The sequence below is a fragment of the Lissotriton helveticus genome, chromosome 8 (assembly GCF_964261635.1).
Source record: "Lissotriton helveticus chromosome 8, aLisHel1.1, whole genome shotgun sequence".
NCBI lineage: Eukaryota > Metazoa > Chordata > Amphibia > Caudata > Salamandridae > Lissotriton > Lissotriton helveticus.
In genome coordinates, this window is record NC_136069.1 from 1,661,150,931 (window position 1) to 1,661,169,238 (window position 18,308).

The window sequence follows — 18,308 nt, forward strand, 5'->3', positions numbered from 1 at the left end:
AATAATCGTGGGCAAAAGAACCATAAAAAAGGTTAAAAAGATTTTTTTCATTTATTTGTTTGTACTTTGTATGTATATTGTATATATGTGTAGATATATATGTTGAATGTGTATATATATGTGTAAAAAAAGAAAGAGAATTTGTTTTTCTGAAAAATATATGGTTTACTAAACTAAATATACAAACCAACTTTCGACTGTTTTCTTTTATTTATTGAATTTGTTGGATTGCACTTAGTCGAATGAGTGTAAAATATAACTCAAGATTGATTTAGTTCTTATGAGATTAATTGCTTTAAGGAAAGATAATTAATAGTATCTGTCCGGCAAAAAATACTGATTAATATACCACAGGCATCAATTTTCATTATTTACCGGAGTTTTGGAGGGGCGTAAATCGAGACTATTGTGACCCTCCAGTGCCCCCATGTCCCTGATACTGCTACATACGTCCCCTGAGGGTACATCCAGGTCCGGATCGTCACAAAGGGAGGAGATTTTTTGATCAAGATAGCTACCCCCCGGGAGCCCGTCGTGTATCCCGCGTGTGCCAGTACCTTGTAGGGTCCTCTTGCCAGAAACCAACATTTCGTACCTTTCAGGTGGGTCTCCTGGAGTAGGGCTATATCAGGGTGCACCCTCTTAACATATGCCATCACCAATACTCTTTGAACCTTGTCCCCCAGTCCATTCACGTTCCATGTTAGAACTCTATAAGGGCCCGTTACCAGACTCCCCCCCCCCCTTTGGGGCTATGTTCAGTCAAAGAAGCCATGCGGGCATGCAGTGCAAATGTACCTCTGGCAGCGGGTGGGCAGTGAGCGCGCCTCTCGGTTTCGCCCCGTGAACAGTGTGCCAACGTAACATACAAAGAAACTTAAAAACAGATCCCTTGAACCATAAGCCAACTGAAACCCCATCTCCCACCCCACATCCGCCTCCCCCATGACACATCCCCGGCATGATGCCGAGGCGTGGACTGCAGGGATGGCGAAGGTCTGTCACCCTCCCTTTCCCAACTTACGCCACAGGTTCCAACTCCAGCGACTGTCCCAACTCAACAAGATAAAGAAGCACAAGAATTAGACTTAGAGACTAAAGACAGGAGTCCAGTGGGGTAGTAGAAGCACCCACTCCAAGCCGCCTGGTTTCCTACATTCTTGTATTGTTAAGAGCTTGTGGTGTAGTCTAACTCCGGCCAGTGGAGTCTCTCAGGCATCTTGCCATTTAATCAGCAAACAATGTCTGCATACAATTGTTGTAATATAGTTTTAATTAGGTGATCCCTATCTTGCATTTCCTTCCCTTTCCCCCGCCTCTGCTCTTCCCTTGATATCGCCCTCCTTGGAATCTTCACTGTGAAGGTCATCTTAGAATGTTGGGCACTCAGCTTAATGTTGTGATGCATGCTTGAACAAATATGATTCCCTAGGTTAAATCTATGGCTACTGGGTTCCTGAATGTTACTTGCATATTGGACTGTAATAACGATTGACACATTTCTCCCACAGGCAAGGAGGTATAGTTTTAGGAAAAACAAATAACCTATTCCATGAAAGTTCAAATTGTGTGCAATGCAGAATCAGCTCGTTGTTAATCTAACTTTGGTCCCTGTTGGTTTAATTGGATGTTTGGACTCGTGGCGCAAACATTTTGTATGTCTTTTTTTCCCCCCAAAGGTGCCAATGGGCATTGTCTAAAGGCATGGCTTCTAATACCAATGCTGCACTCCCACAGCCCTACATGTACGTATTACAGCATGGCCTAAATATACACCAGAAAAAGCATTGAATGAGCCTTGTGACTTATTAAAAGGCATTTTTATAGCTCTAGTGCGTGGGTACTCACAAACTTTCTCTCGGGGGCCAAATTTACAGTGTGGTTTGTGTCAGAGGGCCACACCGGTGGGGGCGGCGTCAGTGGGGGAGGGGGTGGGGCTAGATCAACAAAAATAACTGACCATGAGGTTAAACACAGGTCCCTGCAGCGGACGCCTTCGTCCACTCAGCCATCAGACCCGGCATACACACATCTCTCTCTCTCTCTCTCTCTCAACCTCTCTCTCCCTCTGTCTCACTCCCTCTCACTCTCTCTGTCTCCTTCTCTCTCCTTCTCTCTCTCTCTGTCTCCTTCTCTCTTCCTCCCTCTCTCTGTCTCCTTCTCTTTTCTTCCCTTTCTCTGTCTCCTTCTCTCTCCTTCCCTCTCCCTCTGTCTCCCTCTCTGTCTCCTTCCCTCTCCCCCTCTGTCGCCCTCTCCCCCTCTGTTGCCCTCTCCCCACTCTGTCTCCCTCCTCCTCCCTCCTTCTGTCTGTCACCCTCCTCCCTCTGTCTGACTCCCTCCTCCCTCCCTCTGTCTGTCACCCTCCCTCCTTCCTCTGTCTGTCACCCTCCTCCCTCTGTCTGTCACCCTCTGTCTCCCTCCCTCTTTCGGTCTCCCTCCATCTCCCTTTCGCTGTCTCCCTCCCTCTCTTTGTCTCCATCTCTTTGTCTCCCTCTGTATGTCTCCCTCCCTCTCTTTGTCTCCCTCTGTCTGTCTCCCTCTGATTCCCTCCCTTTGTCTCCCTCCCTCCTCTCTCTTTGTATCCCTCTGTCTGTCTCCCTCTCTCTGCCTCCCTTTCCCTACCTCCCTCGCTCTCCCTCAGTCTGCCTCCCTTTCCCTCCCTCCTTTCCTTCCCTCCCTCTCCCTCTGTCTGCCTCCTTTTTCCACCCTCCTTTCCTTCCCTCGCTCTCCCCGTCTGCCTCCCTTTCCCACCCTCCTTTTGTTCCCTCGCTCTCCCTCTGTCTGCCTCCCTTTCCCTCCCTCGCTCTCCCTCCCTCACCCTCCCTCACTCTCCCTCTGTCTGCCTCCCTTTCCCTTCCTCCCCTCCCTCACTCTCCCTCTGTCTGCCTCCCTTTCCCTCCCTCGCTCTCCCTCCCTTTCCCTCCTTTGCTCTCCCTCTGTCTGTCTCCCTTTCCCTCTCTCCCAAGCTCTCCCTCTCTCTGTGTCTGCCTTTCTTTCCCTCCCTCCTTTCCTTCCCTCCCTCGTTCTCCTGTCTGCCTCCCTTTCCCTCCCTCCCTCGCTCTCCCTCCCCCCGCTCTCCCTTTCCCTCCCTCCCTCGCTTTCCCTCTCTGCCTCTCTTTTCCTCCCTCCCTCGCTCTCCCTCCCCCTCCCTCCACCTCCCTCTCTCGCTCTCCCTCTGTCTGCCTTCCTTCCCCTCCCTACCTCGCTCTCTGTCTGCCTCCCTTTCTCTCCCTCGCTCTCCCTCCCTTTCCCTCCCTCGCTCTCCCTCCGCCTGTGTCTGCCTGCCTTTCCCTCCCTCCCTTTCACTCCCTCCCTCGCTCTCCCTCTGTCTCCCTCCCTTTCCCTCCCTCTCTCTCCCTCTTCATCTCACCCTGCCTGTGTGTGCCCAGGCTGAAACAGCTTCCTGGCGCACACACACAGCCGCACCCAAGCACTTCACAGGTCTTTAAAAGACCATTTGTATGTTAATGAGGCTTTTGTATTTCACCTCTTAGTGCCCCTGCAGCTCCACTCTGGACTATCACTGGAATGCCTGGGCCCCTACAGCGCAGCAGTCTCTCTCTGAGTCGCAGCGCGCAGTGTTTGCTGACACTCTTTCATTTTTTTTTTTTAAACACGGGTAAATTGTCTGCAAGGTCCGTGGGCCGTCAGGGAGGGCTTGCCGGGCCGTACACTGAGTACCCGTGCTCTACTGGGTATTTGATCCATTCGTCATAAAACGCATGTGGCACAAACCAGTAATTTCATATTTTGTTTTGTGTGGCAACTAACCATAACAAGCATTTGCAATGCATTAGGTCTCGCATTTAGCCATGTTTGAGCTATTGATATGGCAAATAATGCTTTTTATGTTCGTTTTCGTTTTTTGGAATCAATCATTTTTTTTGTGCGGGATTCAGGTGAAGTGAACACAGCTTCATGCCTACATCTCAAGGCCGGCAGAGCGGGACGCACACAAAGATACACAGCTTTCTGGCCAACAACCCGGAGGCCAGCCGCAGAAGTGGCAATCGTATTTGACAGCTGAACCATCGCCCTTTTAAGGATAACTACAATACAACAAAATAAGATAAAAATTTAGAACAAACCATCCCTCCCCACCCCCTGCCCCCCCTCCGCACCAGTTCCACTTTACCCTCTAAGACCTTCTTCCAAGGTGATGCATAGTGTATTAGTCAAGCGTAGTGTACCGAAATCTAAATGCTGCCAAAGGGTTCTAGCGGCAGAAGCCTAAGAATCTGCAGGTATTTCGGGCACGTCACTCGTAAATCTCTCATGAGTATTCGCAAGCAAGGGGCCCATAGTTTTGTAAATTCTTTACCCCTTCCCTGCACACTGAGCGACGTGCGCTCCATGGCCAGAAGCTGCCACAAATGGTGTATCCATTCCAGCAGCTCAGGAACTGTTTGTGTGCCCCACTTCGTCAATATGACTTGCCGTGCGGCGAGCGGCGCCAGTGTAATCTGTCTGCCTCCCTTTCAGTGGGAAGGCTTTAGGATGAGAAAGACCTAGCAGCGTATATTCTGGGGAGGGAGGCAGCGCAATCTAGAACGCCTCATCAATATTGTTAAGGACCGCTGTCCAATAGCGAACCAATTTCGGACAATGCCATAATAGGTGAACCAGAGTCTCCGTTGCACCGCATCCCTGCCAGCAGAGATCAGATTTACTTTTATCCCAGAAGTGCACCCGAGCAGACATATAATACCAATATGTGATTACCTTAAAAGTAGATTCTGCCTCCACAGTATTATGTGCAGTGTGATGTGCCCTGTATAGTAAATGCTCCCATTCTTTAGGTGTCAGGGGCCTGCCCAGTTCCGTCTCCCAACGCACCTGAGCTTTAGTACGAGGACACGCGGGGGTGGGGGCGCTATGAGCATGGCGTATAGTTTCGATATAAGTCTACGGTAGTCTGCTTTATGTACTAGCCGTTCGAACGCTGTGAGGGGACGGGAAATGCAGGAATAGTTGGAGGGCCTGGTAACCCAATGAGAAAGCTGACTGTAGGAAAATACATCCGAGGATAACAAATCGTAGTCCTCCTCTCGCAGTTGGGCAAAGGAAATCAAGCCCTCAGTATCGAAAATGGAATCCAACCCTCTTACACCCCTTCTCCAGCCACCTCTAAAAACACAACTGACGTTTGGGTCGGGGAGAAAATCCGGGTTGTCGACGATGGGGTTCATCGGTGAGGGGAATGACATCCACCCCTTCTTTAATGCTATATGATCCCACACCTTTAAAGTAGGCAAGGAGACCGGGGAGGAGTATAGGCCCCACGGTCTGTATTTACGGGGCAACCCAGATGGTCACCCCCGCAACAGACTGATCCATGAATATTCCAGTGTTTGCTGGACAAAGGTATATTCCACTCCACTAAGTAGCGTAAACACTGCTTGATAATAGCCCCCAATGAGCGGGAACCCAGACCGCCCTGTGCTTTTGGGGAATGTCATGTGTGTAAGGGAGAGGCAAGGCTTCTTTCCTTCCCATACAAACCAAGTAATACGTGATTGCAATTTCTTAAGCGCCCCGGGGGGTGGCGTCATCGGGAGCATCTGAAAAAGGTACAAGATGCGAGGTAGTATCGCCATTTTCACCGCTGCTACCTTCCCAAACCATGCCAGTCTGAGTTGTGACCAGGCGTCCAGCACTTTGGTCGTATGTTCCAACAGCAAGGAGTAATTCAGTGACACCGTCTTGGCTATAGTCCGCGCAATTTTGAACCCTAGGTATGCTACATCCGTGAGCGCCCAGTGGAATGTGAAGTCCCGTTGCAATGCTACTACCTCCTCTGAGGGAACGGAATGGTTCAGGATCTGCGATTTTGCGACATTTACCTTAAAGCCTGATATGTCCCCAAAGGCCGCAACTTTGTCCAGCAAATCCCGCAGGCACCTCCGCGGCTGGGTAAGTGAAAGGATCACATTTTCCGCATACAAGCTAAGTTTATGCACATCCTCCCCAAATTTGAGGCCTACCACACTAGGATTCGCCCGGATCTGCTGCGCAAAAGGCTCCATATAGAGCGCAAATAAAAGTGGGGACAGGGGGCAACCCTACCGTGTACCCCGGGCAATAGAAAAGGGGGTCAACCTGCAGTCATTAACCCAAACAAAGGCCTTGGGGGAGGAGTATAGGCACCGTATCCACCGAAGAAAGTTGGTACCGAGCCCATACACGCGCAGGACTGCAAACAGATACTCCCAGCTAACGCGGTCGAAGGCCTTTTCTGCGTCTATAGACAAAAGAAAGGTTGGCTTCCGGGAGCGGTAAATACTATCGACCAGGTGCAACAATCTTTTGTAATTGTCTCCCCCTTGTCTACAGGGAATGAAACCCGACTGATCGGGGTCGACCAAATCCGCCATGAGGGGGCTAAGGCGCGACGCCAAAATACCTGCGAATAATTTTGCGTCGACGTCAAGAAGCAAAATGGGTTGGTAGGACACACACAAGCGTGCATCTTTCCCAGGCTTCAATATAACTGAAATTGCAGCCTCTGACATCGAGGGCATCACCTCTCCCGTGTCAAGAGAAGAGTTAAACAGCCGGTTCAGGAAGGGAGCCAGCTCCACACAAAACGTTTTGTACAAAATGGCTGAGAAGACGTCCGGGCCCGGTGATTTGGTTACTTTCAGCCTGGAGATAGCTGAAATCACCTCTTCAATGCGAATTACTGAGTCTAGGTCTTCAGAGACAGATGTAGGGAGCGAAGTTATATTGCAAGTATCCAAATACGTTGTTGGATCCTATGGGGGTGGGTTTTGTTCTGTATAAAGTATGTGATAAAATCTGCGGAATGTGTCAACAATTCGATCGTCTGCAGTCTGATCTACGCCACACTGATTCTGCCCTGACTGGATTAAGGAAGCCTGCTTCTGAACTCGTAACCTTTGGGTCAACATCTTCCCACATTTATCGCTGCTAAGAAAAAATTCATTATGCAACCGGAGAAGGGTGTGCTCTGCTCTATCTACGTCCAGATGTTTTAGCATTCGTCTGCGATTTTCCAGATCTCGCCACACTCGCGGGCCCCTGTACGCTTGTGGATCGCCTTCAGTTCGCCCACCTCCCTCTCCAACTCTGTGCGCTTGTCTCTGCGCATGATATTGTTTGTTGCCGCTATCGCTATAAACTCGCCCGCACCACCAGTTTCAGAGCGGACCCATCATCATTCACCGGAAAATACTGCACTATAGTATCGCACACCCGCTGAATCACTGCCTCAGAGTGAAGCAAGCTGTTGCGCAGTCTCCAACCGGGGGGAAGTGTTCGCGATCGGGACGCGGGCAGAGGGACAGAAATAAGGGCATAATCAGAGAGAGAGCGCGGAGCAATCTCCGAGGAGTGTAGGCTATGCATGAGAGTAGTAGATGCCAGGAAGTGATCTAGGCACACATAGGTTTTATGTGCCGCAGAGAAATATGTATAGTCTCGTTCACCTAGATGCTGCGCCCGCCACACATCATGCAATCCACTGTCATCCAACTATCCCTCCCTCCCCCCCCCCCCCAAGGATAGAGCCCTAGTCTGATGTGATCGCTGCCCTGACCTGTCAAGCTCCGCATTAATTACAAGATTGAAATCACCCCCCCACTAGAACCGCCGCATCCGGGGAGGTGAGGACTTCTGATAAGGCAGATATCAGGAAGGGTTCTTGCTTCTCGTTAGGGGCGTATAGAGTGCCTAACCCAAGGTGTGATTCCCCCCATTGCACCCGGATGGCCAACAGTCTGCCCTTTATCTCTGTCACAGTTGAGAACAATTTACACGGGCAGCGTGCACTCACTATGATAGCCACTCCATTCTTTTTGGACGGTCCAGCGGACCAGAATTGCTGCGGGAAGCACCTATCTCGCATGCGCACAGTGTCGTTGGATTAAAGATGAGTCTCCTGGAGGAGGCAGATAGCACTATCAGAATTTTTTAGGAGGGAGAGCACCACAGCGCACTTCACAGGGTTATTCAGCCCCCGAGCATTCACACTTACTATCTTCAAATCTCTACTCACCAGAAGGACACTATGCAAATTGGCAATCCCCATCTGATTGACAAGAGAACTTCGCATGAAGCCTGGCACGCACACTTCTTACCCAAGAACTGATGCGGAGACCCCAAAATAAACCCCAAACAAACCCCGCCCCAAACAAATAGCAAACACTGCAAAACCAAAAGGAAAAGCCAACAAGAAAAACATGACCAATGTTCGTCATAATAGTGAAAGTCTAGGGGATTGTGGCTGCGACCAATAACCAGTTCGAAAAGGTCATCAAGTAACCTAGAGAATGCCAGAGGACGGCCAGATCACCGAGCCGTCTCATCGGTCCCCCCAGCGCCTCTCGCAGCACACCTAACTGGTCCATCAACAGGCAATGTCATGGGGGAGCAGGGCTCACTGCAGTTTGCGACAGGGAGGGCAGCACAGCTTCCCCCTCTTTCTCTTGTGCAGACAGGTACCCTGCACACCCCCGGGGGCTCAGCTGCACGCATCAAGGGTGGATGGCTCCAAGGATCGGCGCTATTACAAAGTGTTAATTCGGCGGCGCTGGAGGGACACAGACTCGCGTCCTACCGCGCTGCCATCTTGGCCACGTCCCTTGTTTTCGTTTTTAAAACATAAATGAAAGGCATTGTCATTTACAGTGCCAATATCTTAAACTTTCATAAATGCGAGACCTACTGCATTGCAAATGCTTGTTTTATTAATTTGTACATATTTTTTTTAATGAAATTACAGTGCACTACACCAGTGGTTCCCAAACTTTTGACTCCTGAGGACCCCCACTGAATCACTACTGGAAGCCAGGGACCCCCAAGCAATTTGTACAATTTAAATTTCTTTTTAAAAACGCCTTTTGAAGCAGAGACAATTTCAAGAGGGAGACAGCCTGAATTGGGTTTATTGGCATGGACATGTATGCATACAGCAGTGTATTATTTAGTGGTACAAGTCTCCTGCTCTCAGCCATAGCAGCACCTCTACATTTTCATTCCAGAGCCTTGGAGTGGTGACCCTTCCTTACAGCAACAGGTTGAATGATTGTGAATTATTAGCATTTTTACCTATTCACAGTTTAAGAAGGTCTAAAATATTATACAATTATGAAGCATTTTATTATAAAGACATGCCCCAAGGAGCAACGAATATTGTGAAAATTCTAACAAGATAGTGCACAAAGCGATGAGTCCAGTGTACAGAGCAAACTCAAGGTCTATATTAGGAGTTCATCATGGAAGTGCAAGAGATGGCAGGAAGGTATCTGCACAGGAGGCATATTGTTTCAGCGAGATCATGGAACAATGCTATGCCAATTACCATAAACCCCGGTTAGACATAAGACAGCAGAACAACATTTTACCACCAACGGATGAGCAGTGCAGTTAAGGCATATTTCAGAGAGGCCTCGTGTGGCACCTGACATGACCCTCTCCTGTTAGGATGCTCACTGCCCCCACAGAATAAGAGCTTGATATGTCTGAATATGAAAGCTTGACAGAACACATAATTCACCCAAGCGCTTGTAGATAGTGAGCAATCAGACAGCAGAATGAAAATCCTACTGCTTATCCTGGCTGCATCTATTTTTACCTGCTGGTCAAAAACGGTAACCTATACACATGTGCCTTTCAACGCTTTATTGCTTTTATTGTATTGCTTGTATTTTCATTGTTGTGTCTGTGACTGCTGTTGTCTGTCTTCCCCCGCTGCCTGTACATGGTTCGTGCCCCTTTTTCTTCCCTCTGTTCCCCTCACTGTCCCCGTGCTCTCCCTGCCCGGTCTTTCCTTCTGTACCCCTCGCTGCCCCGTGTCTCGGCCCGGTTTTCACTTCTGTTCCACTCGCTGCCCCCTTGCCTCTCTGCCCGTTCTGCCTTCTGTTCTTAGCTGCCCCTGTATTTCTGTATTCTGTATTTTTCCTCTGTGCCACTCGTTTTTTCTGCCCGTCTGCCCTCTGTGCCACTTCCCTCGTTTTTGTGCCCCTTTTGCCTTCTGTTCCACTCGTTTTTTGTGCCCTTCTGCCTTCTGTTCCACTCGTTTCCCCCTCATTTTTTGTGACTTTCTGCCCTCTGTTCCACTCGTTTTTTGTGCCCTTCTGCCCTCTGTTCCACTTGTTTTTCCCTTGTTTTTTGTGCCTTTCTGCCCTCTGTGCCATTCGTTTTTTGTGCCTTTCTGCCTTCTGTTCCACTCGTTTTTTGTGCCTTTCTGCCCTCTGTGCCACTCGTTTTTCCCTCGTTTTTTGTGCCTTTCTGCCCTCTGTTCCACTCATTTTCCCCTCGTTTTTTGTGCCCCTTTTGCCTTCTGTTCCACTCGTTTTTTGTGCCCTTCTGCCTTCTGTTCCACTCATTTCTCCCTCGTTTTTTGTGCATTTCTGCCCTCAGTTCCACTAGTTTTTCCCTCGTTTTTTGTGCCTTTCTGCACTCTGTTCCACTTGTTTTTAGTGCCTTTCTGCCTTCTGTGCCACTCGATTTCCCCTCGTTTTTTGTGCCTTTCTGCCCTCGGTTCCACCCGTTTTCCCCTCGTTTTTTGTGCCCTTTTTGCTTTCTGTTCCACTTGTTTTTCCTCATTTTTTGTGCCTTTCTGCCCTCTGTTCCACTAGTTTTTCCCTCGTTTTTTGTGCCTTTATGCCCTCTGTTCCACTCGTTTTTTGTGCCTTTCTGCCCTTTGTGCCACTCGATTTTCCCTCGTTTTTTTGTGCCTTTCTGCCTTCGGTTCCACTTGTTTTTTGTGCCTTTCTGCCCTCTGTTCCACTTGTTTTTCCCTTGTTTTTTGTGCCTTTCTGCCCTCTGTTCCACTCGTTTTCCCTGGTTTTTTGTGCCCCTTTTGCCTTCTGATCCACTTGTTTTTTTGCCCTTCTGTTCCACTCCTTTTTCCCTCGTTTTTTTGTGCCTTTCTGCCCTCTGTTCTACACGTTTTTCTCTCGTTTTTTTGGGCCTTTCTGCCCTCTGTTCCACTCATTATTCCCTCGTTTTTTGTGCCTTTCTGCCCTCTGTGCCACTCGTTTTTCCCTCGTTTTTTGTGCCTTTCTGCCCTCTGTTCCACTCATTTTTCCCTCGTTTTTTGTGCCCCTTTTGCCTTCTGTTCCACTCGTTTTTGGTGCCCTTCTGCCTTCTGTTCCACTCATTTCTCCCTCGTTTTTTGTGCGTTTCTGCTCTGTTTCACTCGTTTTTCCCTCGTTTTTTGTGCCTTTCTGCCCTCAGTTCCACTAGTTTTTCCCTCGTTTTTTGTGCCTTTCTGCCCTCGGTTCCACCCGTTTTTTGTGCCCCTTTTGCTTTCTGTTCCACCCTTTTTTGTGCCCTTCTGCCTTCTGTTCCACTCGTTTTTCCTCGTTTTTTGTGCCTTTCTGCCCTCTGCTCCACTCGTTTTTTGTGCCTTTCTGCCCTCTGTGCCACTCGATTTTCCCTCGTTTTTGTGCCTTTCTGCCTTCGGTTCCACTTGTTTTCCCTGCGTTTTTTGTGCCTTTCTGCCCTCTGTTCCACTCGTTTTTTGTGCCTTTCTGCCCTCTGTGCCACTCGTTTTTCCTTGTTTTTTGTGCCTTTCTGCCCTCTGTTCCACTCGTTTTCCCTCTTTTTGTGCTCCTTTTGCCTTCTGATCCACTTATTTTTTGTGCCCTTCTGTTCCACTCCTTTTCCCCTCGTTTTTGTGCCTTTCTGCTCTCTGTTCCACTCGTATTTTGTGCCTTTCTGCCCTCTGTTCCACTTGTTTTTCTCTTGTTTTTTTGTGCCTTTCTGCCCTCTGTTCCACTCATTATTCCCTTGTTTTTTGTGCCCTTCTCCCCTCTGTGCCACTCGTTTTTCCCTAATTTTTTGTGCCTTTGTGCCCTCTGTTCCACTCGTTTTTTGTGCCTTTTTGCCCTCTGTTCCACTCGTTTTTTGTGCCTTTCTGCCCTCTGTTCCACTCGTTTTTCCCTCGTTTATTGTGCCCTTCTGCCCTCTGTTCCACTCGTTTTGTGCCTTTCTGCCCTCTGTTCCACTCGTTTTTTGTGCCTTTCTGCCCTCTGTGTCTCGTTTTCCCCTCGTTTTTTTGTGCCTTTCTGCCCTCTGTTCCACTCATTTTACCCTCGTTTTTTGTGCCTTTCTGCCGTTTCACTCGTTTTTGTGCCTTTGTGCCCTCTGTTCCACTCGTTTTTCCCTCGTTTTTTGTGCCTTTCTGCCCTCAGTTCCACTCATTATTCCTTCGTTTTCTGTGCCTTTCTGCCCTCTGTGAAACTCGTTTTTCCGCCTTTCTGCCCTCTGTTCCACTCGTTTTTTGTGCTTTTCTGCCCTATGTGCCACTCATTTTCCCCTAGTTTTTTGTGCCTTTCTGCCCTCTGTTCCACTCGTTTTTCCCTCGTTTTTTGTGCCTTTCTGCCCTCTGTGCCACTTGCTTTTCCCTCATTTTTTGTGTCTTCCTGCCCTCTGTTCCACTCGTTTTTCCCTCGTTTTTTGTGTCCTTCTGCCCTCTATTCCACTCGTTTTTTTGTGCCTTTCTGCCCTCTGCTCCACTTGTTTTTTGTGCCTTTCTGCCATCTGTGCAACACGTTTTTCCTTTTTTTGTGCCTTTCTGCCCTCTGTTCCACTCGTTTTCCCCTCGTTTTTTGTGCCCTTCTGCCCTCTGTTCCACTCATGCTTGTGCCCTTCTGTGCCACTCGTTTTTTCCTTGTTTTGTGCCCCTTTTGCCTTCTGTTCCACTCGTTTCCCCAGCCGCTGTGCCCCCTGCGTCCCCACCCCGACTGCCCATTCGCTGCCCCCGCCTCCCGCGCCAACATTCACAGCTCGTGTGTGCTGTGAGGATGCATGGGCATTTTTCACTACGACAACAGGCACTGTGGTCCGCGGACCCCTGGTGGTCCGCAGACCACAGTTTGTGAAACGCTGCACTACACTATATTTCCGCTTAAAACGCAGAACACATATTAAGTGTGACATTAAAACTATAGTTTCCCTTCTGAAATTGAATGTGCAAAATATAGTTTTGGCAACACTTTAGGGCCAGATTATGACTTTGGCAGTGCAGGCCGGGTCTGCCCCGCCGCCAGAGCCGTGGTCAGACCGCATGCTAAATTAGGAGTTTTCTCCTGTCCGGCAGGCTGGTTTTTGACATTCCCACTGCAGTGCTTCTAAAAGTGGACACCGCAATGGGAACGCCAAAAACAGTTTGTGCACGACATGGATTTCTCAGGGAATACTACCTATATTTACAGAGTGGCTACAGACACTCTGTTATATACACATATATTCACTGAGAAAAAGGTTAATGTTACTTTATAGTTAGGTGAAAATGTCAGTTAAAACATACCATTTTAAACAAACAAAATCAATGAAATTCACCAGTTATAGGTATCTCAATTCATTATAATTGTGCCCTAAAGTAACCATAAATCACACCTGCCATGCTCAATTTTATTATCAAAAATGTCTTCAAATGTTGCAGAGATTTTATCAATGATGTCATAGAGCAGGTCATGAGTGATGTAACATGTAAGGTCATAAACTGTGTTTTGTGCGGGCGCAAATGATAGTTACTTTAGGCATATTTAAGACACGTTTTTGTGGGAAAGTGCTAGTGCCCTTTTTTGTTTCTGGACAATACATAATAGTCCATTGTCAGCCATGTGTTTTTTATTTATTTATGCATTTTTATATAGCGCGGACTTTACCCGAAGGTGTCAGAGCGCTTCACAAAAGGAACAGAAATGAAACATAATAAGAAACATTACAAAAGAACAGATTACAAAAGCATACGTTACGTTACATAAGGTAATAGTGACATTTGTGAGCAAACAAAATACATGAGGTAGTAAAAATTGTGAGCAGCCAAAAATACATGAGGTAGTAAAAAGTGCACAGGAGGAAAAAGTGACAAGTGTGCAGTTACAAGAGAAAACAAAGTATCATTTGAGGTATAATACTGCAAAAGGTGCTAGACACTCAGGCACAAGAACAAGCGTTATGTAGGCAAAGGTGGCACTTGTGCCAGTATCAAAGGTAAAAACATGTGAGAGGTAGCAAACCGTGTGTTACAAGGGCAAAGTGGTGTGTGCATGTTACACAAGGGCAACAAACACAAGTACATGGAAAATACTCCAAAGAGGCAGACACTCCAACCCCAGGAATACCCTGGGAAGGCACTTCCATGGTCGTGAAAATTATCAGTAGTGGGAAGTCTTTGTGACAATGTGACATTGTGTGACAATGTTTTCTGTGTGGCGTTTAGTGTGCAAAGTGAGAGGGCTTGGGTGATATTGAGGTTCGGCTCTTTAACAAATCTGAGGGGAAAAAACAAATTTACCAAGATTTTTCAAGAAGGGAAAGATAGGAGAGGAACTCTGACTGGGAATAGGTGATATCTTTCTACTAGGGAAGGATGGAGTAACACCGCAATGCATTGAGTATATTTTGCAATAGTTCCTCTGAGAACAGAACAATATTCAGGGTTTAGCTGAAAAGAATGAGATGTTGAGGAGGCTGAAAACAAGTGAAGGTAATGGGGGAGTGACAAATGCAGGAGTCAAAATAACCCCTTAGGCTCAATGTGGAGGTTGAGAAAAGATAAGGCCAGAAGGACACAAGCTGGGATATGAGAGGTGACCACTGAGTGTAGGTTACAATACTCTGGTAGAATTGTGAGATTGTCCACCCCAGTTATGGGATTAGCCAAGTCTGTCTCTATTGAAAGAAACGTGTGACTCCTTACTTCTTCTGTGAACACCTTATGCTTGTTCCTGAACCACATGGCCTTTGTGCTGCAGGATTACTCTGATTCCGCTCCTTCAGAGATCGTTCATCCTGCAAAAATGGGTAAAGAGGTTTGTAGCAAAGGCTGTTCAGTTACAGGTGAAACACAGATATCAATTCTTCAGTACAGAGACATCCTCAGGGAAGAAATTTATCTTTGATTCAGTTGCCAAACATCTCTTCTGCAGAGTGTCCTATAGGGGCTGTAGAAGAGCCAAGTCTTCAGTCTGTTGCTCGCCTAGAAGTCTTCTTACTCATTGACTAGCCATTTTTCACACAATAGTCCGATATTAAGAAGACGCTTGCTATTCAGCAGCTCATTCTGAACCAGGGTCCTGGAGCTCACAACAAGCACTGCTTCATACAGATGCCTACCAGCATACACTCCAATTATAAGTAAAGGAAAATGTGAAGTATAGGATTTTCATTATTTGGCTGATGTCACGCATGCCACACTAGGGCTGGTTTGCTGCTTAGACCACTCACTCTGTCCCACTCCAATACTTCACTATCCTCTCATCTAATGAACCCCAGTGCCCCTGGCACGTCTTCTTTTATTTCTACACATTCAGAGCCCAAGTAGCCCCTTCCAAGCCATGCCTGTGTTAAGCAGATAAGCCTTCATGACGCTGAGCCATTTTAGTCTTTATTTGAGGTGGCCTGAGGCTCCTGAAACTGTTGCAGGGAGTCTGCACATACACAGAAAAATGCGCAGGAATACTGTACCTCGGTGTATAAGGGCTAAGCCATCCTACCGCCTCAGTACACACAATCCCAGGACCGACTAGCTATAGTGACTCACTTGCTCTACTAAACAATCATGAAGATACAAATGATTAGACACCCCAGAACACAACACTCCCAACTCTCTCAGGAATCGCAGTAACAAGACGTAACCTTTCGCTCACTCAGTCATACTTGACAGAGACACTGTTATAGTTTAAAATGTTTATTTTAACAATTGTTCTCTATGATACAGTATACGAGCAACCACCAGCAGCAAAACGCATAAACCTAAAACAGTTAGCATTGTTGCAAGTCCATATTATATAAATGGAGATGTCATCTTATACTGTGAAGGTATCAGTGCTTTTTCCCTGACCTAGGGGTGACTATTATTCTCACTACAGGGGACCCTTGTTTGCTACAAGGATGTCATCTTATATTGACATTTGATAAAGGACTATAAGGCCTAACCACTCTCACCTTGGCAAGAAGAAGTATTATATAATAGAAGATCTCTGGGCTTTGTCAGCAGACCCCATACCTTAGTGCCTAGATGGTATATCTACATCACAGGAACCGCATGGCTCTTCTCCCTGGATAAGTCCCTCTCCAAGTGTGTGTTAAACCAACATGCATCCCCATAATATCAAAGCACGTGTTTTCCAGCAGCCGCAGCTGTGTTAGCATGTTTTGTCTAGTTGCTAGGGACTGACCAGACCAGAATAACAAGGGGCATTGTTTATCGACCTTGCTCACCTTGTTCAGATTAAACTCCAGGAACAGACCGAGAACGCACAAAGCAGACGGTTCTCATGTGAAAGGCATAAACAGAGGCTTGCAAAATAAAGTCATGTAGTAACGTGCGCAAAAGAAGCATCATGGCAGCGGAGCTCATGCTAACTCAGCGTTGTCGACAATGACCCTATCGGTCATTTGACACCCTCCCCTTGGCCAGGTCATAGCCTATAGATAAAAGACTTAAACAAGAGTCCAAAGATGAGTCTAGTAGCATTTGAGAGGAAAAAAATCAATTTGGAAAATTCAAACGAGAAAAAAAAGACTTTTTGGTTGAAAACGTGACTAATACGGATTTGGAAAATCCATCAAATTTCATGAACTTACGAATGCAATTTGTTCCAAAAGGTCATCCCTTTCGTTCGTAGCAAAAAGGGATGCCATCCAGTTAAACAGTTCGAAGGAACACATGTGTTCCTCGTAATCTGATGCTTCCAAGAGCAACTTGCTTGATATTCAATGAAACTCAGTTGTAAGAGGCGCTGTGCAGCCACAGAGGTGTTCCACTCAGCCAACTCTCTAAGTTAGCCCATAACTTACGCTAAGCGTCGCTAATGGCAAGCATCCAAAATGTTGTTGCATTCGGTCACGGTACAGTTGCAATTGGCCAGGTCTGTGCAGTACCACAAGATGGGCAGCCATTGCATAACAGGAACAGAAGTATTACCACCCGCCAGCGCTAGAATTAAGGGCAACCCTCCGGAGGTGCTGGAAAAAATAGAATGGATAAAGGCCAGTAAAACTACAAAAATTGACTGAAAAGAGGTCACAAGTTAAAAAAAATAAGCCAGGCCTTCTGTGTCAGACGCATTCAATATTTGATGTATCAGTTCCCCAAAATGGAGTGGGAGATTTCTATTCAAGGGTGACTGAATCTCACTAGATGTTCTCGCCACCTGCAATTCAAAGGTCTCTCGAGCCGAAGTGAGAGCCACTTCCTGTTGAAACAATAGTGCTTTGAGTCTGCTTAGTTTATTGAAATCTGTTTTCAAAGTCTGAATGGAAGGCCAAAGAGAACTATCAACAATCCCATGCGTGGTGAAATAAGCACATTGCTACAACAAATAACACGTTGTGAAACTGTTACTGTGTATGGGATGCCTGCCCGTAAGCCACAGCAGTCGGGTTATTCAAAATAAGATAACTGCCATTCGAAAGCAATGTGAGTGCGGGAATTATTGCTGGGACAGGCGTACCTTTCAAAAAACAAGCTAGATTAGCGGTGGACACCTTACAAGCACAGTGGAATTTGACCTGTGTGCAAACTAGTGAATGTCCTACTGTGGAATCGCACTCCTGCCCTGTTAGGAAAACTTCCTTACCTTCCCGTTGACATCAGTATGTGAAAGGCAAGTACCATAATTCATGAAGAAACGCACTACCCAGGGGTTCAAAACGGCCTATGCGGAAGTGTTTCATGCAAGATTCAAACTGAAATATCAAGAATGGCAGAGAAATAACGCCATGAATTAACCATACAGCTGAATCAGTCTCTGCTGCGGAAAATCGTAAATGTTCTAATTGTTCAATGTGCAAAAATCTGTATGTAGCGATTTCATGGACATGAACCTTTTTTTAATCAGTCAAGCTAAATGGCATAAACAATGCAGAAGCATTCAAATAGTCCAATTATACTTTTTCCATTTTTAAAGTTAGCAATACCTATGCAAATTGCATCACAAATCGTAATTGATTTTAACCATGGTAAAACACAGAAACTTTACATTGAACAATATCAATGACTGACTAAACAATATTATCTAACGTGAAAATACGGGAAGACAATGTATTGATGCTATTGTCGACAACTGCAAAAACGTTCTCCAAATTTGCTTTGTCAATTTGGTGCAGACGGAACGCTGTCTCCATCTGCGAGAGTTTCCATAATTTATTATAAGCCTCATAGATAAATCTTTTTGACCTTGGGGATTTAGGACAAAAGACCAAAGAGACAGGTGCTGTTTTACTGACAACAGTGTACAGTGTTCCAACCATTGCTGACACAATTTCCCCACTAAGTGGTGACTGAATGTGAATGCGGGAAACAGGGATCCGGTCTAGTTTGTGTG

The 18,308-nt window shown here is 46.8% G+C and overlaps 1 long non-coding RNA gene across 1 annotated transcript in view; it reads right to left on the bottom strand.

The window, feature by feature from the left end:
* The window catches only part of LOC144773608 (uncharacterized), a 65,714-nt gene that overhangs the window by 42,505 nt on the left and 4,901 nt on the right, over window positions 1–18,308 (bottom strand). Inside the window, exon 2 of the long non-coding RNA XR_013600021.1 lies at window positions 14,678–14,769. This is a non-coding gene — a long non-coding RNA (uncharacterized LOC144773608). The remainder of the gene's footprint in view (window positions 1–14,677; window positions 14,770–18,308) is intronic.